We start from the raw sequence: 12,822 nt of genomic DNA, 5'->3' as shown, positions 1-12,822 counted from the left end.
GTTATTCATATTATTAAATTTATGTTAATTTATCTCGACTTCCCAATACTGGTCTTGAATGGAAAGAACTTTAAAGTGTATGCAAATGTAAGCGAATGTTCTGCTGCGGAGCCCTCTCCCCTCATTTCAGTGCTCTGCCTTCGGGGAGAGACAGGTTGGAATTTTATGTAGATCCCAGGATGCTGATCAGCTCAAGCTCCACGGTCCTCCCGTGAAACTCTGCCCTCGTGGGCCGCCCTTCCCTCTGCTCTCTCACTGTAGTTACGCGGCCTCGGTACATGCGCAGCTGCAATTTAAAACAGCAGCGGACCCTCCCGGGGCCGGCATTACTCCAAGTCCTTTCGCTGGGATCTCACGATAACTGTGCGTGCAGCTGCTTCGACTCTCCCACGGTGCAGGGGAAGGAAAGGGGGCCGCACGGCTTCTGCACAACCGCAGGACCACCGTGCTGGACGTGGGGGTGTGGGCAGGGGGGCAGGCTGCTGGTGGGAGGGTAGGCCCAGCGGAAGCAGAGCGGACGCCGACGTAGCCAGTGTGGCCGGGGGAGCACCCCACGGGGGTGACAGGCGCGGCTGACGGGAAGGGGCCCGGCTGCCCCCGGAGCAGCGCCGAGAAGGGCAGGAGCGGACGGAGCAGAGCGGCCCAAGGGGGTGTTTTCCACGGCTCGTGATGGCGGCCCGAGTGATGCACCGGGGAGTTTCCCAGCGTCCTCCCCGGTGGCCACGTGACCTCGACATCACTGGCTTGGGTTGCTATATAGAAATGGGGCATTTTGATATATTGAGAACATAAAGTTTGAATTTTTTGTTTTGGAATTGCTGAGTCACAAGCACAAACATACTTTATCACCACTTTTTCTTGGAAGAAGACCCAAGATACTGAATTTATGAGCTGAAAGTTTTCTCAGCTTATATTAAATCATTTCACTATAAACCAATTTGCTAAAAAAAAAACAACACCCAACAACATTTGCATAGCTATCAGCAAGACCTGGTGCAAGGGAACAGAGTCAGTGCTTTGAGGGCGGTGTTTGTCTTTGGGTTCTCAGAATTCCCCTTCAAAGCCAAAGGAAAATTTTGCTAAAATAGTACCATCGTCTTTGAGGGAATGAATCTCCTGCAGGTGACTGTTTTAGAAGGAAAGCTGGGTGTGGTCAGCATCCGTTTCCTCCCTAGGGGAGGACCCTACAGTTAGTGGGGACCTGGCTGGGCTTCTGACTGAAGCCTTCACCGTGCTCCGTCTCCCAGCCGAGGTGTCCCCGGCACACGACCGGCACTGGAGTGTGAACACTAGTCAGCAGTCAGGACTCGGGTGGAGGTCCCAGGCCACAGCCAGCTAGAGACACTCAGATTTCTGTGCCACCTGAAGAGGCGGAGATTCTGAATTGTTAGAACACACGTGGGCGACTCAGGGATGGTGAGGCTCAGAAGCAGGATTTCGACGATGACGGATGGCGGACATCCTCAGTCTCACAACGTGACGCCGCTTCAGAGGCATTCCTGATGCTCCGCCCCAGGCCATGAAATCGCCTGTTCTGCAGAGAGGAGGGTGGGACCTGAAACCGCACCAGCAGGAACGGACCCCACTTCTCTGCATGTGACTCTGAACACAGCTGGGTTGTTCGGGATACGTAAGCAACAGAGCAAAAGGTTTCTCTTCCTTTGCATCTAACTGGAGAGTTTGCTTATTAATCTTTTTTCTCCGTATATATAGTGAGCTGTCAGGGTTTTCTTCTGCCACTAAGTTTACCGTAGTGTATTGTATACACGTCTTCATCTTAAATGTGTTAAAAGCATTACAAAACTGTGTGTTGATTAAATACATATATTTAATATGAAAAGATAAATATAATTATAGAAATATAAAGTCAAGCAATATCAAACAAATTTAAGATTACAAATCCAAGCATCATTAATATAAATAGAATTTTAAATAATACATTAACATAAATGGTGTAAAATTGAATTTATATTAATGAGATCTGAATTGCTAATCTTAAAATTAATTATTAATGGGTCATAGCAAATATGTTTTGAGGAATCTTTTAAAAATCCATTAAGATAGGTATCCAATTGATATTTGAAAAAATAAAACCAATTCTTGGTTTAAAAGCTAAAGATAACAGTGGAAGATTTTAAAATATTTAATAAAATGTTACAGGTCCTGGAGATTAGTATTCTAAGGGAAATAAGCCAGTCAGAGAAAGACAAGTGCCACAGGAGCTCACTCATAGGTGGAATCCGATGAACAAAATAAACCAACGAACAAATAGACCCAGACACACAGAAGCATGGAGCAGACCGAGGGATCTCAGAGGGGAGGAGGGGGTGGGAAGAGATTAAGCGGACACAGGCCATAGTGTGGGGAAGGCCTGGGGGGAGGGCGCAGGGGGAGGGGACCAATGGGGGAAAAAGGGGGACATTTGTAAAACCTTCGCCAATAAAGATATATTTGAAAGGTGCATGAATAACCCACTGCTCATTGTTGGCATCTGTATACTTAGAATAAGGCCTGGGAATTGCTGCAGCAGGTGCTGTTTATAAGGTTGCACAACCTGTGACCCCACAGTCCTGTGCGTACGAGTTGAATCTCCCGGTGGCAGGTGTGCACGGGACTCCGCAGGACCTGAAGCTTGATCTCCCTCTGAACTCGCCTATTTGATTACCTGTGTTACAACTGGGCATTTAATGGGCTATGAACTTTTAGTTTTCTAAATTCGTGGTTTTATAAAATTATTGCATACTCTTTAAGCAAATATATAATTACTTAGATATTCACGCATATATGCCTCCTGAGGCCAATTACACATTACGTGTTCTTCAGGAAAGTAATTTTTTAGTCTATTTTTATTCCCGCGCACCAGCACCAAGCTTTACATGCAGTTAATACTCTCTCAGATTTTCTCTTAATTCGATGTCCATCAGGGCGCACGGTTTTGCAGAATACGTGTGTTGATATTTTGGGAGCGATTTCTGTAGGAATAGGGAATGAGATGAAAATCATTGAAAATGTTGGAGAAACAGCAGCTGTCGCTGTTTGCGCACACGTCTGACTGCAGGATCAGGGATGTCCGCAGGTGTTGGGCAAAGTCAACTTCAACCCGGTAAACGTTCCCTAACATTGCAAGAATCCCTGTTAATATCCAAGCAAAATGTTGCAAGAATTAGTTCCCCTGGTAAAATATCTTACGTACCCAGCAGGATATTTTATATAAAATGTGTTACCTACGCGGCTGTGTTGGCCACGGCAATGCTCATGAACGGGTGCAGCGTATTTGCGTCTGTAACGCCCTTCCTTCCCATCGTTAAGGATACCAAGGCCAGCCTGAGGCTAACACGGCCACCCGAGGGGCAGTCCGCGTGGGCGTCAGAGTTTCACGCCGAGCCCCGTGAGACCTGTCGAGATCGGGCTCTGCATCCCCAAAGAAACGGCTAAGAACCAACTGAGCTTTTAGTTCGTTGCTCCTGACACGCAGGCCCCTCCGCGTGGGGGAACTTGTGCCCCAAGCCCCTGCCTGCGCGGGAGCCTGAGAGTTCGTGCTCGGGGCCGGGACGCTGCTGATCCCTTTCCTTTCCAAGCTTTACCAAGGGCCTTGTAGAATCGCTGCCGTGGCCGCCTGCCCTCCTAGAACTTCGGCTCCTCGCAGGGCCCCCGTCCCCTCTTCCAGAATCGATACCCGCGTCTTCCCTGAAGACACCTGCTCACCACGAAGACCCTGTCCTTCATCCCCCGCCCCGTGAATTTCAGGGCCACGCATCTCCACGTCCCTCCACGGAGGATTCTAATCTCTCACTTCGCCTCGTGTCAGAGGGAGAAGAGAGCTTCAGGGCTATGCCCACTGGATCCCCCTTTTGGGTGCCTTTATTTGTTATTTGTTTTTAATCCTGACCCAATGATATATTTATTGATCTGGGCGCGGGGGGGGGGGAGAGAGAGAGAAAGAAACATCAGTGTGAGAGAGAAACATCGACTGGTTGCCTTCCCTACACGCCCCGACTGGGACAGGATTGAACCCGAAACCCAGGTAGGTGCCCTGACCGGGAGTCGAACTCGCCACCTTCTGGTGTATTGGATGGTGCCCCAACCAGATGAGCCACCCGGCCAGGCCTGGTCCCTTTTCTTTGTTTTCCCGATGACTAAACACCACCGTGCTCTCAGTAAGACCCCAGGAGGCTTTAGATGACAAACTAGACACGGAAATATTAGGCTTGGCTTTGTCGCTAGGTACGTGTGGCTCCTCCAGGCCAGACAAAGACGAAGTGTTGGGAGCGTCGCGCCCCCTCAGCTACAGCTGTATTTGCTTTCGAGATAATTACTTTTCCACCTGGCATTGCAGAGAGTGTATTACATTTGCTTTAGGGAGAAAACAGAGAAGCTATCACGAGTGTGTAACCAAGCAAGTTCCTCCGGTGTGCCCGGTGTAGAAATGACTTATGGCACTTACTGCGTCGTGCCTTAGCCGCTAGTGTGATAAATGGTAAACTCACTGCCTGTGTGTGCAGAGACCTGAGCAGAAAATCCCAGGAAACAACGGCTCCTGGAGCTGGAACCCCGTGTCACGGTGCATCCGCTTACCATGCTCATCACGGGGCGGTTCCTGAATTCAGTTTGAAAACTAATTTAACGCGCGTGGGTTTGTAAGGAACAACCTGAACCGATAGGACGCTTACCTGCTCCGGTGGAAGCAAGAGCTGGAGGAAATGAAAGGCGTACGTTCCAATCACATCTTCCAAAAGCAAGACGCAGCTCGGTCTGCAGAGTCGTGAGGCCACACACGTGTAAGTGCCCCAGACGTGTCGCACGAAGGCCCCGACCCTCACGGTGCTCCGGTTAAAAATAACGCTGTTAATAACCGCTCACGGAGAATGGACCTGGGACGGGACAGCAGTGATGCCACCAGGCTCCTGGCGCAATCCCCAGGGGGAGGAGAAGGCCCGGTGACAAAGGCCGTGGGGTTGGCGGGTGAGCCCCTCCCTGCCCGCTTCTCGCCGGCCTTTCAGTAGCTCGCTGTGGAGCAGACGCGTCCCCTGTGACCTGCAGTCGGGCGTCCTCGCAGCAGCCGGAGCGGGGGGAGGCAGCCGGCTCTGGGGTCCGCTCTTTTGGGACAAGGGCCTCAGACACGCCCAGTGGGGACAGACAGGAGAGGCAGTCGACCCACAGCCCTCGCCCCGGCCCAGGGGTCGCCGTGCATTTCGGGGGACCCCTTGGGAATACAAACGGGAAGGTTGGGGGGGAGCTCGGCTTCCAGCGCCGCAGGGACGCGGGCTTCTGCTCTGGATGGCACGGGACGGTGCCCTGGGGGCTCCACGGCTGGGGGCAAAGAGCGGGGGGGGGGTAGGGAGCGGCCGCCCGGTTCTCAGACGGCCCGGTCTCTCCCGCGCTTGCTTATTCGGAGGTGGTATTTCCAGCTCTTTCTATGGGGGTAAATGCGAAGCCTCCGCCACAAGTCAATCCCACGGACCTTCTCCATTACGTCAGCTCTCCATACTTACGGAGTGGCCCGAAGACAGGAGCTTTGACAATGTCAAGTAATAAAACGAAGGCCCAGGTTTAAAAAAATGTGAACGCCGAAAATGACGTGAAGTTTGGCGCTTTCGCATAAATACATTAACTCAGTATTGCCGGGACGGCACCCTGGATGCTGGGCATTTCAAACAATTAATATCCGCATGATTCAGAATTTAATAGATGCACCCAGAACGCAGAGAGGTCGGCGAGGGAGCTCTGAGGGTGCTGGGGAAAAGCTGTCTAAAAATCAGCATTTCCCAAGTACTGTTAAAAAATTAACATTCACTCTACTACATGGTTGGCAGTTTTGATGTTTTCCAAAACTTCTGAACTTAAAAATATCGCCACGGCATCTGTAACACTTCCAACAATAAAGATAAATTAAAAAAATAAAATAAGCATCGCCGTGAGAATGGAGGGAGAAACCAGAGCCCAATGTCCTGCATTTATTTCCACAAGGTTTGGTTATTAACAGCAAAACAGGACAAGACCAGGATTCTGCGAGATGCCAGATTACTAGGCAGCAAGTGGGAAGTTAGACGTTCCGTCCTTAGTAAGAATGATCACGTTGATGTTACCGAGACAAGCAACCCACCGTCAACACATTTTCTCAAATTCTGCGAGTTTCATTATAAAACACACTCATTCAATAGTACAACTTAATCGTCTGAAGATCACGTACGTTTATTTTTAGTGAAATGAAAGTGTGTTTTCTCCAAACTCGGCTGAGTTCGCACTTCCCTGAAGCTGAGGGTAGCGGATCGAGAGACGCGAGTCCTGTTGTGACTTCAGAGGCTAAGCGGAGCTTCTGCGGGTTCACTACAGACCAAGAAATGTGGCCGCGTCACGTGTCGCGGGCGAAGGGCACTCTGGTAGCTGAGACGTGGCCGGACTTCCCACGACCGGGCGGGTCCCCCTCAACCCGACGGGTCAGAACAGAGCTGCCAGTGCCCACCCGGGCGTCAGGGTCTCTACCTGGTCGGCTCGCCCTGCCGCAGGGGCCACTGCGCACCTGCCCAGGGGGGACAAGCACCAGGGCAACGGGAGCAAACGGGCGCCCCCTCCCCCGTGTCCAGCTCTGGACGTCCCGCCGGGTCCTCCGCCTGCCGCTCGGGACGAACTGCTCGCCAGCGTCCCTGTCGCCGGCCTCTCGGCCTTTGTGTCTGTTTCTGCTCCTGCCAGGGTCCCGGGTCCACCTCATTAGTACCCGACCTCTGCACCTCCCAGCGTCTCCGGGTGGCACTGCCGTGGTCCCGCCAACGATGGGTCACATCCCCGTGGACAGTTTTAAGCCCAGGGTCCCATAAATCATTTATTTACGTTAGATAGCAGTGCGCTTTCACGGTCTTGGTTTTTTTTGCTTAAATCGTTAACCCTCTCAGTGACGAGACGCTCAGCCGTGTCCTTCCCTAGCCTGCGTTTCTCGGCGCCCACCCCCTGGACGGCGCGGTGTCTGTCTCCCAGTCCCACCGCCGGTGACGCGTGCCCGTGACGTCGCCGGCACCCAGGGCTTTGAAGCCGTCGGTCCCCGCGAAGGCCTGTGAATGACTGGACATCCTTTACCTCTTGTCCGTTACGACTCTCTGAGGTTAAGGTTCTATATTTTGCTATTTTACGGAGAAATAAGGGTTTAGGGAGCTTGGGCATCCACCGAACATATAGAGCTGGTCAGTGTCCTGACCAGAACTTCCTTCGGGTTATTTCATGTTAAATACTCAGAGATTTCTCTTTCCGCCTCCAGTCGTCTCTACAGCCCCCCACGGATTCTGCGACGCAGGGGTTTCGACACTGAAGCAGCGGAGTATTTGGGGCACGGTAGAGACATAGCTGGGGAAGGAAGGAGAAGATTCTCGGCACCGAAACTGCGTTCGGCTCACATAACCTATCATTACACCGTCTTTAACGGAGATCATTTTAAACAGGGTTTCAAAGTTCCATCTCGCGCTCTGAAGTCCCAGCTACTGCTCGATTAAAATGTTCCCAGTGGGAGCCGATGATTTCCATGTCAAAGAGTTAATAAGTTTGCAAATTTATTTCCATGGGGAAGCCAATTTTTTAACCCCGGTATGATGAATTATGAATTATATGCAGGAGTCGTTAAAATCGTAATGTCATTTTGTCAAAACAAACGGGGAACCAGATAATATATAAACGTGTGTGTTTACTATATTTCCCACACTGACGTAACCTGCGTGTTCACATTTATATTGTGTGTAATCACATCTGCTTAAATACAGTGTCAGATTTCACTTCTGATATATTTCTATATAAATGTTAATTTTAAAGCGTTCCAAGCCTGCATTTGCATAATGTAACTGAAGAGGAGAGGAAAGCAGGTGAGACGCGCGAACAGGAGAGCTCGGCGGCATCCATCCCCGCCTGACCTTCGGAAGCACGCTGGACCCGGGCTACCTGCCGCGGCTGGCGTGGCCCGGTCGGGTGGGCATCGTTCTGCGCACCGGGAGGCCGCAGGTTCGAGTCCCGGTCGGGGCACAGGCCGGGGTCTCTGGCTCGATCCCCAGGAGGGAGCGTGCAGGAGGCAGCCGGCCGGCGTGGCCAACGAAGCTGCAGCCAACGTTAAATTTAGGGCGAAATGGCCCGACGCGAATTTTCAAAGAAATGCAGAGCCTTCTGTCTTTCCCTCCTGCCCACCTCCCTTCCTCTCTCCTTCCTTCCTTCCTTCTTTCTAAAATGGGGATAAACGTTTTTCCAGCTGCCTAATCGTTCAGTTTTATTCTTGACAGTCTGTCATGTTATTTTTGTCAGATATAAAAATTTCCTCCGCATGTATGTCTGTTTTGAAACTTGTGTTTTATCGCCTTCACTCCATCTGTCTTCTAATCGCCAGAGCAGCACTGCTGTGCCTATTACAGATTTATAAGGAAGCTCCGTGGGGCTGGAGTAATTCCCTCCTCTCCACACGGCCCTGGCCTTGCTTTGATCTTGGCTCGCCTTGTTCACTTTAGACCAACTAGCCAGGCCAAAAAGCTCGATTTGGAATTTTTATTAGAATATCATTAAATGTCTAGAACAACTTCGAGAGGACTATGTCCTTACCGCAGTAAATCTTTCTGTGCTCGAACTTGAAATAGTAAACGAATTACTTAGGTCCTTAAGGCTTTTCATTACGGTGTTCTAAGTTTTAATGCACAGGTTTCACACAAACCTTTGTTGGATTTTTCTCAGTTAACTTGTGGTTTTATTTAAAATTTTAAATGATGTATTTTATAATTATGTTTTTGATTGTTTCTTGATTTTATATAGAAATCGAGGCAGCGTATGTTCGCTCATCTTTTTACGACCACTTTGCTAAGCTTTCTAATAAATTTAATTTGTCAGTAAATTCTTTTGTATGTTCTGGGCAAACAATCATTACCTACTAATAATTACAGTTTCATTTCTCATTTCCATCCCCTATGTAGCCTGTTATTAATGCTTGTTACGAAGATGTCTGTACCACTTCAAAACCTTATCTGGAGGGAGTAATTTAGAATCTTTTAAAAAGTATAGTTTTTATAGTTTAATCCTAAAATTTTGCGAGTATTGGCACCACCTGGAGAGCTTGTTAAACTGCAGATGCTCAGCGTCACTAATCATCAGAGATGCAAATTTAAACCACAATGAGGTGTCACCTCACACCTGCCTGAGTGGCGCCCTCAGTGAATTAATGACCAGGTGCCGGGAGGGTGTGGGGAAGGGGACCCCGGGCGCTGCTGGTGGGAGTGCGGATGGCGCAGCCGCCGTGGAAGGCAATGCGGAGGGTCCTCAAAAAGTTAAAAATGAAACTGCCTTATGACCCAGCAAGTCCGCTTCTGAGAATATATCTGAAAAAACCCAAACCGCTAATTACAAAGAACACGTGCACCCCTGCGTTCACTGCAGCACAATTTACAACAGCCAAGACCTGGAAGCAGCCCAAGTGCCCATCAGCAGACGAGAGGATAAAAGCTGCGGGACAGTCACACCGTGGAATACTACGCAGCTGTGAAAAAGACAAAAACGATCCCTTACCCTTTGGGGCAGCGTGGAGGGACCCGGAGAGCATTATGCTAAGTACCGTATGATTTTACTCATATGTAGAACCTAATGAACAAAATAAACTAAAAGACAAAACAGAAGAAGACTCATAGACACAGAGAACAGACTGACAGTTGCCAGAGGGGAGGCGTGTTGGGGGGCTGGGTGAAAACGGTGAAGGGATTGCGAGCACAGGCTGGTAGTTACAGAAGAGTCGCAGGGACACGGGGTGTCGTCGATATTGTGATGACTACGGGTGGGGCCAGGCGGGTACGTGAAGCAACGGGGGCGCCCGCTCTGTAAAGTGCCGGATTTTCTAACCACTATGCTGTACCCTGAGGCTGACACAGAATAACGCTGGATGTAAACTGTAGTTGAAAAATAAAAGATCGAAAAGTGAAAGAAAAGTTTTATTCTTTTATCAGGTTTTTAATTAAATTATAAAATCTTTGCAATTAATCTCACCAGTAACTTAATTTTTATTACTCTGTAGTAGTAAAATCTATAATAAAGACCAATTTGAATGCTGAAAAAAATGCAGATTGCTGGACCCTGCCGCCAGTGTTGCTGTTTCGGGTTGGTTTGTTCTGGGTGATGCCCGAGAATTTGCATTTTCAGTTTCCAGGTGTTGCTAAGGATTCTGGTCTCGGGAAACCGTGGGAACATAGAAATCCGCACCTGAAACCTGTCTGATCCTATTAACCAATGTCACTTCAATAAATTTAAATAAATGAAAATAAATAAATAAGAGACTGGGAACTCAAGCGTTTCGCTAGAAATTTGTGACGTTGTTGGAGTAATTTCACATACCAGATACTCAGGTCCTTGTAGCATCGATAAGGGTATTTTTCACCTTTGAGTTTATAAAGATTAAATCTTGAAGCACATAAAATACTCATCCCAGTTTTTAGTACAATGCGATGTTGTTTTATCCGCATTGTGTCCACAGGAGGCGGCAGATGCACTAGGCCGGTTGCCTACGTGTTTCCCCAGAGAACCTGGGGGCCTCAATTGGGTTCAGGATTATGACCTCAGGACAGTGCATCCTACCCTGGCCTCAGCCAAAACAATTCCTTCAGTAAGGCTTGGGGATGGATGAGAGTAAGAATGAACACAACTTTTAATTGGCAGCATTAGCAATATTCAAAAGACGACATACGATTTTTGTGTATTTATATCAAAGCTAAGAACCCCAATTATGTGGTAAGGAGTCGGAGGACCACAGAGGTTCTGCAAAGGAGCGATTTAAGCGCCTGAGCGATTTAAGCGCCTGGCTCACGAGTGGTCCTGCACAGGTTCTTCATTGCTTTTCATCAGCCCCCAAATCCGTTGGAAGCACATTGAATGTAGCCTCTAGGTTGCTCTCGGGCTACTGCATGTGTTCGGATAAAAGCCGCCAGATTTAAAACCGTACGAAGCACAAGTTTTTCCGAATTTCCCCCCCGAGATTGAAAAGCGTGATTGGCCAATTGATCACGAGCATCAACAGAATCGATTGACTACGACGAAGACATCTGGCTCCATGTTTCTTCCTAAAAAGAGACGGAAAGGGGTTCATTTTATAGCCTCAAAGTGTGCGTGTGGACCGACAGCCTAGAATCGCCTTCTCTAGGAAACCGGCCCAATTAATTTTCCGCGCGCTCTCCCGAGGATGGGGGATGATTTGTAGCCGACTTACTCCGCCTGTACGAGCAGTAAGTCATCCAGCCAGGGCAACGGCAAACCACGGGCCACGGCGATTCTATTTGCTAGATTAGAGAGAAAGCGCTGGGAACTTAATTAAACGGTGGTGTGTTTCAGGAGCCGTCAGGTATCGAGATGGGACGAACACCGCTCCCTCACGGCGCTGTGTGGACGTGCACCGATCTATTCCCCGGGAAAACACGATGCCTTCATGGGACTAGCTTCGACCAGGATCCTGCTCCGCGACTGTTGTTCCGTTCAGTAAGACGCAAGGTCTGTCGTCGGCAATAACCCTGCCGCGAGCATCCTGCATCTTGGAATAAATAATCTAATCCATTATCTGTAAAACTCGTCCTGCTCCTCAGGAAATCTTGCCAGCCTAGTATTTTTAAATGCTATTAAAATGCCAACACACGTGTCAACCATAACACACAACGGCACTGAGTAAGAAGCTGATCGGGAATTCTTAGGGCCCTAGGCGGCTCCTTCTTACTAAGCTGAGCAACCGGGGCTTGTGCCCTGACCAGGAACCGAACCGGCGACTTCTTGGCGCATGCGTCGATCTCGACCGCTGAGCCACACCGGCCGGCGCTTGCTGTCGCCCTTTCTGAGCGTTTCCTACCTCCCTGCGCCGAGCGGTGTCGGTCACGTCGGGGGACGAGCTCTCTCTCTCGTCTCACTCGGCGGCCGCAGCCAGACGCGCAGTGCGGGCCGAGGTTTGGTGAGACGAGACGGGTTTCCTCTGTGGCCTTCTTGGTACATAAAGGTTTTGTCAGCTTCGCACTCGCTCCTTCTGCTTTATGGCTCCGTCTCCCTTTTCCCCGCTGCCCACGGCCTCTGTCAAACTCCGGGAGCACGCGCCTCTCCACATCCCAGCCGGAGCGGGTTATTCTTCGCTCCTGGTAGACGCTGGGAACACTGCCAAGCTTCTATTCTTTTAATAGTCCCACAGTCTGGATATTGTATAATTCTAATCTGGCCCATAACTGTCTTATTATTACTAATTGTTATGTTTTTCCCCCCTGAAATTCCCGATCCTATAATTGAGTGATATCCAATGCACAGCGAACAGTAGATACCAAAAAATGTCTGCCGAGCGATGAATCTCTTGCTTACACTCTCAGTGTATCAGAAGATTTTATTTCCGCACAGAAAAGACGCACAATATATACACCGCGTGGGCGTGGGAATGAGCACAGAGGGGAAATAAACGAGAACCTATTAGGGTGCTAGGAATCACTCCCGCCGTGTAGAATTCCGTAAATACCTAGAGAATGTAGACTTTTTTCCTTTCAATATGTTTTTGTTGATTTCAGAGAGAGGAAGGGAGAGGGAGAGAGAGATGTAGAAACAGGTGAGAGAAACGTCGATCGGCTGCCGCCTGCAGGCCCCCTTCTGGGGATCAAGCCCGAAACCCGGGCATGGGCCCCGACTGGGAATCGCACCTGCGACTTCTTGGTCCGTGAGATGACACTCAACCAGCTGAGCCCCCCCCCAGGCAGCACCTAGAGAACGAAAGGAGGCAGGCGTGATGTCCAGCCGGCCTCCTGCAGAGCTGAAATGGGTGCCGACTGCACAGTATCGTCACCGTCGCAGTTCCGACCAGCTCTGAAG

The 12,822-nt window shown here is 49.7% G+C and overlaps 1 long non-coding RNA gene across 14 annotated transcripts in view; it reads right to left on the bottom strand.

Moving 5' to 3' along the window:
* Positions 1-12,822, bottom strand: part of LOC107526463 (uncharacterized) — a 276,844-nt gene that overhangs the window by 24,988 nt on the left and 239,034 nt on the right. The window contains exons 8-9 of one of the 14 annotated variants that reach the window (XR_015715773.1): positions 4,671-4,871; positions 3,701-3,909 (exon numbers count right to left, since the gene is read on the bottom strand). The exons of 11 other annotated variants lie outside the window; for them this stretch is intronic. This is a non-coding gene — a long non-coding RNA (uncharacterized LOC107526463). Of the gene's footprint in view, positions 1-348; positions 753-1,976; positions 3,133-3,700; positions 3,910-4,670; positions 4,872-12,822 lie in introns of those variants that run through there. 2 more of the 14 variants (XR_015715778.1, XR_015715776.1) reach the window with 2 other exon arrangements.

This window comes from Miniopterus natalensis, chromosome 16 (genome assembly GCF_054644295.1).
Source record: "Miniopterus natalensis isolate mMinNat1 chromosome 16, mMinNat1.hap1, whole genome shotgun sequence".
Classification (NCBI taxonomy): Eukaryota; Metazoa; Chordata; class Mammalia; order Chiroptera; family Miniopteridae; genus Miniopterus; species Miniopterus natalensis.
This window is presented reverse-complemented; position numbering and strand designations above follow the sequence as displayed.